Here is a 12,764-nt window from a genome sequence, read left to right on the forward strand (position 1 = left end):
CCGTGTGAAACACTTGCACAATTCCAACCGCGAAGCGCTTGACACACATGACGGACTGACTCCCACTCATGGCCAAGTGGTCATCAACTAAATCAGCATGAATACTGTATGCCAACATACATAAAGCGGATGTCATCTTTTGAAAGGTGCTATGTCCAAGTTCTCCGGCGGCATTCCTCCTCTGCTGAAAACACCGATCATGGCTCACTAGTTTCTCTGCAATGCGCCTGAACAACTCGGTGCTCCTCCGAAACCGGCGTCGGAAGTGGAATTATCCACAAAACAGTGCCTCGCCAGTCAGCTGTCGGCATCGATGTTATCCCTCCAAAAAATTTGCCGACCCATAACCGAATCACCGTGCTTACTTTTTATTGATGTGCATAGCTAGGATATTGCAAGATCCTCCTCTTGGGAAGAATCATATGACAAACTCATCTACAATATTAAATTTAAACTATTCTATAAAACGACAAAAAACATGCACCAAATTCACGTAAAAAATGTGAAGTTGAAGCAATACATACCTTGCAAGCGTTTAGTCGAACACCTTGTGGGCACCGAGCAGCAGTGGGCGGCCGGGCGTTGTTGGTCGGAGGAATAGCGCACGCGAGGGGCGGCGGCGGCCAGAGGGAGACGGAGGAAGCAGCGGCAGCGCGGGGATAGGCCGGGGAAGCGCCGTCGGGTTGCCGGAGCAAATGGGGTGACGCGGGCGGCGGCGCCAGCGCCTGGATCCAGTGGTTGGTGGAAGTCGCGCGCAGAGCGGGCGCATCAAATAAGCGGCGCACGATGCCGTTTCGCCCCGCGCGCTGAACCGTTTATGCCGCACGCATTATTTGCGCATCCGCTGAAGCACCTGGAGCAGCTACGCACGCAAAAAAAACTCGCTTTTTTTCAGCGCGGCGCTTATATAGCGCGGCTATTGGAGATGCTCTTAGGCATGATATATCAGTTTCGCCGTTGTGGTTTGTAAGTGTGTTGTAAACTTGTAATTCCTGGCGAGTTGATGGCTTAGGTTTTTCAAAAGCGAGACTCATCTTGAGCTTGTCATCTAGTAGAGTAAAAGACAGTTCACCAGGATACATTATCTCCCTTCTCCGTCCCCTCTGCCGTCCCGTGGAACAAGAGCGTTAGCGGTAGCGGCTGTTTGAACCGTCTGGTGGGCTCACGTATTCGTTGTCCCCTTGAGGTTCCTCTTCCACCTCCCCTCGGCCGGCTAGTGGAAGAAAAAGCAGCAGCGGCATCGGCAGATTGATCGATCCGGCTGCTGGAATCACTTGTTGGTCACCGCCTCTTCCTCGCCCCCTTCGTCCTCCGACGGCCAGTGGGAAAAGAGCAGCAGCGGCAGGTAGATCTTAGCAAGATCATCCTTCATTTTTTACATAGATCAATAGAGAGACCTTCTTAATCATTATTGGGACCGGAAAATCAGGGCTATGGAGCTGGTGGTGGGCGCTTCGCAGGCTACCATGGGGTCTGTCCTGTCCAAGCTTGGGGGGCTTCTCTCCGACGAGTACACCCTGATTCGGGGCGTCGGCGGTGACCTCCAGTACATCAACGACGAGCTCGCCACCATGCAGTCTTTCCTCCGCGCCTACAAGGGAAGCCACGAAGACCTGATGAAAGACTGGATGAAGCAGATCCGCGACATCACCTATGACATCGAAGACTGTATCGATGACTCCGGCAAACGCATCCGCGGCCTGCCCACCAGCATGCGCTGCTACCGTCTCGTCAGTGGTGTCTATGAGATCCTGACTTGGCGGCCTCGCCGTGACATTGCCTCAAAGCTCTCTGTCCTCAAGATGCGAGCGCAGCAGATCAGCGAGCGGCGCCAAAGGTATGGAGTCGTCAACCCGGACCCGGACAAGGCTAGCACTGGCGTCGCTAGATTTGATGTTGCCGACAACCAAGCCCCTGGCCTGCTTCAGCTTGTCACCACGAGGGAACCCGTGGGAGTGGACAAGCTAATGGAGAATCCCCGCCGGCGGGTGACTTGCATTGTCGGGTTCGGAGGCGTGGGGAAGACCGCCATCGCCACCGCTTTATACAGGAATTCCGTGAAGGAGTTCGGCCATCGTGCGATGGTCACAGTGTCTCAGAGCACCGACCTGGAGGCCATCCTCAGGATCATCAGGGATCAATTCAAGCCTCACACCAGCAATCATGAGAAGCACAACAGCTTGGAGAACAAGAGCAACCTCATCACAGCAGCCGTAAAAGGTTTTCAGGGTCATGCGAGCCGAGGCTTGTCAACCATCATGGCAGCCATAAGCTGCAGATCCGGCAACTCCGAGGAAACACCAGAGGTAGATCTACTCAAGGAAGAGATCGAGAATATCTTGAAAAAAAATAGGTAATTAACTTGCAATCCTCCGGAACTCTTGAAAGGCACCATCCATACAGTTCATTCAACTTCAAACTGTTCTCGTGTGAAATTAGTATAGTTTTAAATAGCCGGCTATAGCCTTTTCAGCAGGGTGCCGCTAAATGGTCTCATATACAAATATCCCGGTATAGCTGATTTGGAGGTCCACTGCTATTTAGCATAGCCTGCTATTTAAAACATTTTCTGCGCAAAATGTTTTTAAATTGGTAGAATTAAAATATTTTTAGAGGATGAGTTAACAACACTCCCTAGAAACTCAGTTCATTAAATTGTTTGCTTCTATTGATTGTATACAAGTCCCTGTTTCTACCACAAAATGCACTCTCAATAAACATACCTTATATTAGAGAACCCTCCCCTTAGGGGTTTTTTTTCAGTTTTTTTTGTTGATTCAGTTCAGTTATTGATACAGCTGTCAGCTGATCGATTGCTCACTTTGTGCACCCACCTTTAAATTTCTGTTCTGGCAGGTACCTGGTCTTAATTGATGACGTATGGTCTGCATCATTGCTGGATAGAATCATAAATGCACTTCCAAAAAATGAACATAGTGTAATAATAGTTACTACACGGTTTCATGATGTTGCGGCAACACATAGAGACCCCGACATGCGCTTCATTCATGGTCTAGCTGAAGAAGAATCCAAGAAGTTATTTGAGCAGGCCTACAATGAGTCCAAAGGAAGCAAAGCTCGTACAATAACATCTAAAAGAAAACAAGGTGATCTACTTCACAATGTTTTGCTTATCCCATTTGTATACAAGATTTTATTCAGAATGCTAACACTTTCTCTGGCCGCAGTCGTGCAGAGTCGTCTAAGCAAGCGGCCTCTGGAACTGAAGCTAATAAAGCAGGTCAGAATCATGCAGAGTCATCTAAGCAAGCGGCCTCCGAAACTGAAAGTAGGCAGGATGGTCACAATCATGCAGAGTCGTCTAAGCAAGCCACCCCGGGAAGTGAGGGTAGCCAAGATGATCAGTTTCCGGAGCAAGTTTGGAAGATTTGTGGGGGGTTGCCATTGGCCATAATTACCATGGCTGGTCTTGTGGCATGCAACCCAGACAAACGGCGTGAGCATTGGGAGAATGTTTGCACAACCATATTTCCAGAATCAGGAAAAGTAGGTGCGTATGAACTTACACAAGAGGAAGTCGGGAGGATAGTTAGCCATTGCTACAATGATATGTCTGCTGAGATCCAGACTTGCTCACTGTATTTGAGCATATTTCCCAAGGGGTGTAAAATCAGCAGGAAGCACTTGATGAGGCGATGGATAGCCGAAGGTATTGTCTGCGAGAAAGATGGGCTGGGTGTAGATGTTATTGCGGAGACATACTTCAATCATCTCATAAGGAGGAAGATCATCCAACCAGTGGAGCACAACGGCAATGGGAAGGTGAAGAAATGTGTGGTTCATGACATGGTTCTTGAGCTCATTGTGAAAAAGGCAAGTGAAGAGAATTTCATCACCGTGATTGGTGGTAACTGGTTGATGCAGCTGCCTAGCAGCAAGGTCCGTCGGCTGTCCATCCAAGACAATGATTCCAAACATGCAAAGGATACAGAGAAGATGAACTTGTCTCATGTCAGGTCACTGACCATTGTTGGGAGATTGAAGAAACAACTCTCTTCCCATTCGTTTGGAATTGTACAGGTCCTGGATCTTGAAGGCTGCAAGGATTTCAAACAACACCATATAACTGAAATATGTGGAATGTTTCTTCTGAAGTATCTGAGCCTCAGAAAAACAGATGCTAAGCAACTTCCTGATAAGATCGGAAAGCTTAAGAACCTTGAGACGCTAGACATAAGGGAGACTGGAGTTGTGGAGTTGCCAAAAGCTGTATGCCAGCTCGAATGGTTGGTTAACATACTTGGTGGGGATAAAACAACACGGAAAGCATTGAAACTTCCTGAAGATTTGAAGAAGAAAATGAAGGCACTAAAGATACTGTCAGGCATTGAGATTGTGGAGAAATCATCTGACCTTCGTCATTTGACCAAGCTTAGGAAGATTGCTATCTACAAGCTGAAAACTTTGAAGAGTGATCCGACTTTAGAGGCGTTAAGGTCTTCTATCGAGTACCTAGGTGGCTGCTCTCTGCAAACCCTCATTATTGATGACGAATCATCTGATTTTGTCAAATCACTGGATGGTTTGTCATCCCCTCCAAGATTCCTTGTTGCCCTTGAGTTATCTGGAAAGATGATTAAGCTCCCAAACTGGATCACCAAACTGAGTGCTCTCAACAAGTTAACCCTCTCATTGACAGCTCTCCGGACAGATAACTTGGAGCACCTGAGTAAACTAGGCTCATTGTTTTCTCTCACCTTCTGTATTAGGGCCAATCAACAAGACCGAGAAATACTAGCCATTGTTGCGGAAAACAAGATGTACTCCAAGGGGGTGATCATAGTACCGGCTCAAGGATTCGAGAGTCTAAAGCTCCTGTGTCTCTCTGGTCCTCTATTGCCAATACTGAGATTTTCAAGTGTGGCCATGCCAGAGTTGGAGAAGGCTTGAGCTGCGGTTCAGCATGGTTGAGGGCATTTTCGGAGTAGAAAACCTTGCAAAACTGAAAGAGATGCATTTGATGCCGGACGACAAAGACAATGAGATTAGTATGACCGAGGAGATAGCAAGCGAGTTGGGTGCGATAAAGAGGACTGATGGCACGCCCATGGTGGTACTTCATCAGACACCGCTTGGGATGAAGCCATAGTCTGAGTGAGTGCTTGCTGGTCTCCGTCAGAGCCTTTTCTTTTCTTTTCGCTGTACTCTCCGCGCTACCGAACTTGCCTGAATTTGGATGATGCTCCATGAACCATGAGTGGTCAAATGTTGTATTTACTGCTTTTATGTGTAGAATAAATCTGATGACCTGCACTATGTAGCATGGTCTTGTAAGTTTGATGCAAGACAATGGATATGCGTGTGTGTATTTGTTAGGGCTGTTTTTTGAACATGTATTAGACTTGTTTTTGTCCTGAAAGCAAAGATATTTCTCAACACATTGTGATATCTGTGGAAGCTTCGGTGTGAGCTTCTGCAGACATTTGGTTGTCGAAATAGGCTTTCATCCCGTTATATTAATACAATAACCACCCGATACAACAGAGAGTTCCACGTTGGGGCAGACGTCACAATCATGCCCAAAAGAAAATCAAGAGAAAACAAGCAAAAAAATGAGAGCAACACCGGCTCAACGGAAGTTGTACTATCCTGCGACCGCTGCGCCCACCGGAGAGTTCCACCACACTCCAATGCCATCGAATCGCTACGTACCAAGCAACACCTTCAAGAAGGACCACGACGACAGCGACGCTGCTGCTCGGACGAGTCCTGGGATTTCTACGGTTACGCGGAGGGGAGTGGGGAAGAGGTAAAACCAACGCCCGTCAAGAAGGGCGGCGGCGCCCACAGGCGTCACCGCGTCGGAGCTGGCCAGGCGCGATAGAGATTTCTCCCTACTTCTCACACCCACCACCTAGGACCAATTGTTGGCTCCATCCTGCCTCTCACACCCACTGCCCACCAACATGCGTCACCACAACAACAAGGACACCACCGTAGTCTCACCACGACAAAGGACGTGAGGCCGGCAGGCCGAATGAAGCCACCGTAAACAGGGGCCAGCAGTACCGCAACCACATGGGAGGGGACAACCTCCATCGGCTCAGGTGGTAGCAGACCGCACGCAGGGCAGGAGCACACCGGGCCAACTGCCCAGCCAGGCCTAGATCGGGCGTGCTAAGCTCCCGCCGCCGCGCTGCAGCAGATGCAAAATAGTAGCTGCCGCCCCCCTCTCCCATGGCTCGCCAGACCAGCCGGAGGCGACCCGCCGAAGGCCAAGCCGGCCTACCCCGACCCAGATCGGGCTCAAGGGAAATCTAAGCCTGGAGGATGCCGCCGGCCAAACCCCGCCGCTAGCCGCCACCGCCGCCAAAGGGCCGCGCCTCCACCGCCCGATCTTCACCAGTGCGCCGCGCCCCCAAGGAGCTCCGCCGCCGGAACACGCCGCCCGAGCTAGGATCCGCGATGGGGGGAGATAGTACGCCACAGTCGGCCATGAACGGCGCCGCACGGGCAAGCACCCGACCATGTCGGCCGACGGCAGCGGCGAGAGGGAGCGATGGAAGGAGGGCTAGGCGGCGGGGAAAGGGAGGGCCGTCGAGAATTTGTAGTGAATGTTGGTAATTAGATATTAGGGATCGTAAGAAATGCTACATTGTATATATGCATGAACGTGTACTATACATAGTAGCATCAAATAGATATATGAAAACTTGTCGTTCGACCAAGCACGGAGAAAGACAGGTCACTTCTCTCTATATTATGACGATTTGTGTAATGGTTACTTCATTGCTATATGTAGTAGCTAGCGTCGAGTTGAATGAAAAACATAAAGTAAAAACAAAAACCCTAAATATAAAAGAATTGAATGGTAAACACAAAAAGAAAAGGGGAAACACAATATGAAACCCCTAAATCCTCCAAAACTCTAAACCCCTCATTACAAAAAAAAACGAAAACCACATCGCTTGGCAGGTGCTGACGCATGGCTGCTTTTTAGTCCCGGTCGGTGTTACCAACCGGGACTAAAGGTCCTCCTGCGTGGGCGTCCCACAGCGGCCACGTGAAGCTCCTTTAGTCCTGGTTCATAACACAACCGGGACTAAAAACTCTTTAGTCCCGATTGCTTAGTCCCAGTTGCAGAACCGGAACTAAAGGCTCTTAGGAACCGGGACTGATGCCCTGTTTTATACTGGTGGGCTTCTATGCCGGCGGCCTGCCCGGGTTACGCAGACGCAAAAGTTGGTGACTGCCCTATGCCGACGGTGGCCATCGGCATAGGCCTATCCCGACGGGAATTGGCCTATGCCGACGACCCTGGGCCGTCGGCATAATGGGTGATTCCGGTAGTGTCTATACGAGGAAACCATATCTGAATGTGAGCTTCTGCAGTCCATCTACCTTGGCACGGAGGATGTCTGTTCTAGAATTTCTAACGTTTCAACCAGTTAACAAAGAGATTGCCCTTATCGGTAGCTGCGGGGGCGTGCTAGCAAACAATAAGATTAGTCGTTAACTTGCTGAAGTTTGTACTTTGTTTAAGGAGTAGGTGTTGTTTAGTTGTGTTTGTCCTTTCATGTACTCCTTCCGTCCGGAAATATTTGTCGCAAAAATGAATAAAAATGGATGCATCTAAAACTAAAATATGACTAGATACATCCATTTCTCCGACAAGTATTTCCGGACGGAGGGAGTAGTTGGAAAGCCGTCAGAATATCATTTCCTGACGGTTTCATCCAGGCCATGACCGTCACGATCAAATGGAAAAGGAAATACGGCTTTTGCTGCACATTCAAACACAAACCAGATTCTCTTCTATCGCTCTCATCCCACCAGCCTTGCGCCTCCTTGGGCTTGAGCTTACAATGTTCTTTCTTTTTCCTTCTTTGGAGGCGGTTGGAAGTACGTACAAATTTGTTTAACTACTCCATATAATAATTCTCTAACCCCAAGAATGCATCGATCTCAAACTGGCATGTGAGGTTTGTCGATGGAGCTTGTTCAACCAGTATATAAAAAACCTTGGGGACAGCGAGAATCCATGACCTCAATCGTGTTTGACATACTATCATATTACGGCTGGCCGGCTGGTAGCCCGGTGCGCACTCCTATAGATTCGATGGATCGACTAGTTTAGGACATCGACGACCGATGGGGCAAGACCAAGTCTGTGATGTGTCATGTGTACAGCTCATGCTCACCTCGCGCAAATTGGACGGCTAGGGTAAGTTTTTCTCCCCTTGAAGCTCCACCGACCAGCTCCTAGATTCGTCTCCCCTCTACATGCTGCTCGGGCGGTTACTGGCGGAGACAAAAAATCCCGGTGTCTTGGCTCTGACTAGTAGTTTAGGTTAGAGTTTGTTAGTCTTAGTAGGGCGATGTTTGGGCGGATGGCGACCTTTCATCTTTGAATTAGTTTTCCGGGTTTCAATCCTCGTCGAATTCATCCGTTAAAACCCAGTCGATGGAACTCCGCTATAGCTCATGCCATCTTCTTGGGACGACAATGTTAGGGTTTCTCCCCATACGTGCGCAACAGCGAGATTTGATGTCAGACACTTCAGATCAATTCAAGGGTTCAACGGCAACGACTATGGCTCCAGGACAATTGGTCCTTAGAAGAGCATGCACGAAGACTTCCCGACTAAATCGTCAATGTCTGCCCGCCTCAGGTATGAGTGCGACGACATCGACGAGTCGGCGCTTCATTCTTGCAGCGGTAGTAATCGTTCGGTGGTATAGGAATCTCCATATAATTTTCATTATGTTTGGGATACTTTATAGTTTCAATGATGTCTTTTTGCAAAAAAAAAATACTTACACAAATTAAATGATTTTGTCACGTCTCATTCAGCAACTGATTTATTTTTTATTTTATTTTTGCGAGTAAAACTTCCAACTTATTTATCAACTGTCAAGATAGTACAAAGAACACCAAAAGTAAAAAGTACATTCAGGTTCGTAGACCACCTAGCGACGACTACATGCACTGAAGCGAGACGAAGGCGCGCCGCCGTCATCGCCCCTCCCTCATCAGAGCCGGGCAAACCTTGTTGTAGTAGACAGTCGAAAAGTCGTCGTGCTAAGACCCCATAGGACCAGCACACCAGAACAGCAACCCCGCCGATGAAGAGATGCATAGATTAGAAGTATCCAGCTTATAGACACACGAATATAGGCGAACTAAGCCTGGAAACACTTGGATCAACAAAGACAAATGCGGACCGAATACCATGAGATCCATCGGAGACAAACCTTCATACGCCCTCCAATGATACTAGAAACACCACCGGAATGGGGGCTGAGCAGGGAGGACCTTATTCCATCTGCAGAGAGCCGTATCTGCATTGTATCTCTGAGTAGGACACAAATCCTAATAAAACTCCAAAAAACATCAAAAACCGGAGCCCTTCTGCCGGCAAATACCGGGATCCACCGCGCCTCCATGGTCCTAAGACCACGGGAGACGAGGTAGACAGGCGATGGCGCCGGCGGGAGGTAGGAAAAACCCTAGGACATGTGCAGGGCACGAACGTCCGTCCATCGCCGTGTGTGCGAGCAATGTCTAGCACTCGTCTATAACCCTGATTTATTTTCTTTGACCCCAAGTCTTTCCGCCCTCTCCGCATTAGCACTAAATTAAAAAACCGATATTTTTTTGTCAAAAGTACAAAGCATATACATAATACTAGCAAAAGAGCACGTGCGTTGCAACGGGAGAGAAAACATAACACACACTCTTAACTCAACAACCATCACTCAAGACCACAACAGGTCCATCTCATTTATTTTTGCGAGGCATCATATTTGTGTTGCCGCTTATCCTCCTTCTCACCCTCGCCGGCGATGGCCTCGGTGTTCACACAAAACAACAAAAAATGTGTGTTGAATATGGTTAATCCTAAGGCGTCTCTCTCTACCTCTCTCCTCCCTCTCCCTCTCCCCCCATCTCTCTCTCGCTCGCTCGCTTTCTCTCACTCTCGCGATGAGAAATCTGTTGTTTTCCCTTGCGACATTTTTCAGAGGTATGCACGTGTAGTTATCGATGTTTTTTTTCGTATATAATTATAGTGGGGTATTTATTTGCAATCCGGATCACAGCCGGTATGAAAAAACGGATCTTGCACTATAAATAATAAGTTTACTTCCATAACAATATTTTCAAAATAATTAACAGGTAAAATTAACATCATATTTAGATTTCACACATTTTTCTAATAAAATTTCATATATAATATGTTAAAATCGAAGTTACGGTTTAAAAGATACAGATAATTTAGAAAATCATTTGGTTTGACTCAAATATATTCCAAAATAATATTTAAAAATACTTAACAGGTAAAAATAATCTCATATTCATATTCTACATATTTTTCTAATCAAATTTTATATATAACATGTTCAAGTCGGAGTTACGGTTTAAAAGATATGGGTGATTTTAAAAAGCATTTGTTTGACTTAAATATGATCCGCGGATGAATTACCTAAAACATCAGGGGGGTTTTGAAAAATTTAAAATAACGGTTCGTGTGTGACTTAAATCCGGACGGCGGGTTTATTTCAAGAAAAGATAGGGACTTTTGTGTAAAATATGAAAATAACGCTTCGTTTTAACTTAAAACAGGACCGTGGGTTGAATTCTTTGAAATAGAGGGACTTTTCTGAAAAAATGCCATGACGGACGAAAGAAACCCAATTTGCTTTATTATTAGGTAAAGAAATAGTACATCATGGTCCTTGGTTCGTCAAATAAACCATTGCCGCTGTCAGTATGAGCCACTGTCGTGCCGCAGTTGTCGCTCACATACCGAAGCCGACCTGATCTTAGGGGCACCGCAGTTGCCCCTAAGGACCAACACCCTGGAGCCGTAGTTGTCGCAGTCGAACCCTTGAATTGATCTGAAGAGCATGTTGTGCCTCCATCACAGTATTTCTTTTTTTTATTTTTTTATTTTGAGAATAATTTCTCCCTCAAAAATGTCATCTCTCCAATAGTCACAATCAATTTCCTAGTTTTTGGTTTTTTGAGCCATCTTGGTTTTTCTTTGATTCCTAAACACTGCTCTCCACTCGAAACAGGCTTTCACCCCGCATTATATCTAAAGCATCAATTGAATAGAGTACATGACCAAACGATACAAAATGATGAGGTAGCCCTCTTACAAAGTCGATCCTAGGATACTCGGTACATGTAGAATGCACACGACTATGCTACCAGTAAGGAACACATGATTTTTTTTTGCGAAAGGGGACACGGGAAGTTTCGAACACAAGCGCACGCGACGACCTAGTACACCTAAACTCCACGACAACGCCCCCGAAGGAGAATGGCGCCGAGCGTCGCCGCCGTCGAGTCCATGACGGACAAAGGTTTTCACTTGAAGCCCTAACACGGAGAGAAAAACCACGACGACGTCTTCAAGAAGAGCACAACACCCACATGCACCGCCGCCATCGGCGCCAAGGCACGGAGCTTTCGCTCGGCAACTCAAGCGTGTCACCAAGAGGCCGCCAGGACAAGCATGTCGAGGTCAAATCCCTAGATCCGGGTCAGGGCAACCCCCTACGAGAACAGAGAGCACGCCAGGGCCACCCTATGCTACACCTTCTGTTGTCCCCACAACTCGGAAGGAGAGCCATCATCGTCGCGATGGTGCCCACCCAAGAGCCACCATGCGGAGCACCATCCAGAGTCGCCGCCAGACATCGTGCTCCGCTCACTTCACCGCGCGCTCAACCACAGTTGGAAGAGCTGAAGGATGTCCTCTACTCCTAGCCTAGCATCAGTCCCCAAGTCTGGGGAGGCGGCTCCACCGTAGGAAGCACCCATGTCTACATACCCAGCCAATCCCACGGACAAGGAGGGACACGATTCTGCTGACTGTCGTCGGCGAAGAAGCACCCCGTCCTGGCCTAGGCGAATTCACATGATGCATGTCGTGACCACCGGCACCGATCCGCTCACCGAAGCCGCGATATCACAGCCACCACCACCAACCACCTTACCCGCTAGGAGAGGACAAGCACCACCCGCGAGAAAATCCTAAGCCACGCCGGACCACACCTACCCGAAACACAGGCTCCAATTCGCCTCGAGCCCCGAACTGGCCCGCCGGAGCACGAACCCTAGATATGAACCTTCCCAGCTCCGTGTGCGGCTGGCACCAACGGCACCCTCACAGCCCCATGTAATGTCGGTCCACATCCAGGAGAAGGAGGTGAATACCACCACCATGCACCGTCAAAGAACCCATGCGCCGCGCCATCGAAGCCCCCACAGGCCCGCACCGTCGCCCTACGCAGCGAGCAGGCAAAGTGTAACGCCCCGAGACCGATGTGCCAGGTGTCGTTCAGTTATTCGTTGTTGTTGTCTTGTCATTGGCTCGCGTGTTGCATTTCATCATGTCATCATGTGCATTGCATCACCATGTTTTCAAAACTTGCATCCGTCCCGGTCTCCTCGTTCCTTCCGTTGTCCGTTTTGAGCCCAACCACACTTGCACGCGCCCGCGGCACGTCCGAAATATTATTTTATTAGTGGCCGAAAAATGTTCTCGGAATGGGTTGAAAGTTGGCATGCGGTGTCGTTTTGTTGTCAGTAGACCGCCTGCCAAGTTTCATCGCATTCGGAGTCCGTTTGACGTCCCAACGGATAAATATAGCGGCAATAGTAGCCGGTCTAATGTCGGACGTTTTCGGTCTCCAGAAACAGTCGCCGGGCCTCCCTCTCTTCTCTTCTCTCAGCTCGAGACCGTCTGCACAGCCCACCTAGTCCATCCTCCTTCCCCTCTTCGCTTCCGGAG

General features: G+C 48.4%; 1 pseudogene; it reads left to right on the top strand.

The window, feature by feature from the left end:
- The first annotated feature begins 1,118 nt into the window (after window positions 1–1,118).
- Window positions 1,119–5,352, top strand: LOC123160580 (disease resistance protein Pik-2-like; annotated as a pseudogene).
- Window positions 5,353–12,764: the final 7,412 nt, after the last annotated feature.

Source organism: Triticum aestivum, chromosome 7B (assembly GCF_018294505.1).
Source record: "Triticum aestivum cultivar Chinese Spring chromosome 7B, IWGSC CS RefSeq v2.1, whole genome shotgun sequence".
NCBI classification, from domain to species: domain Eukaryota; kingdom Viridiplantae; phylum Streptophyta; class Magnoliopsida; order Poales; family Poaceae; genus Triticum; species Triticum aestivum.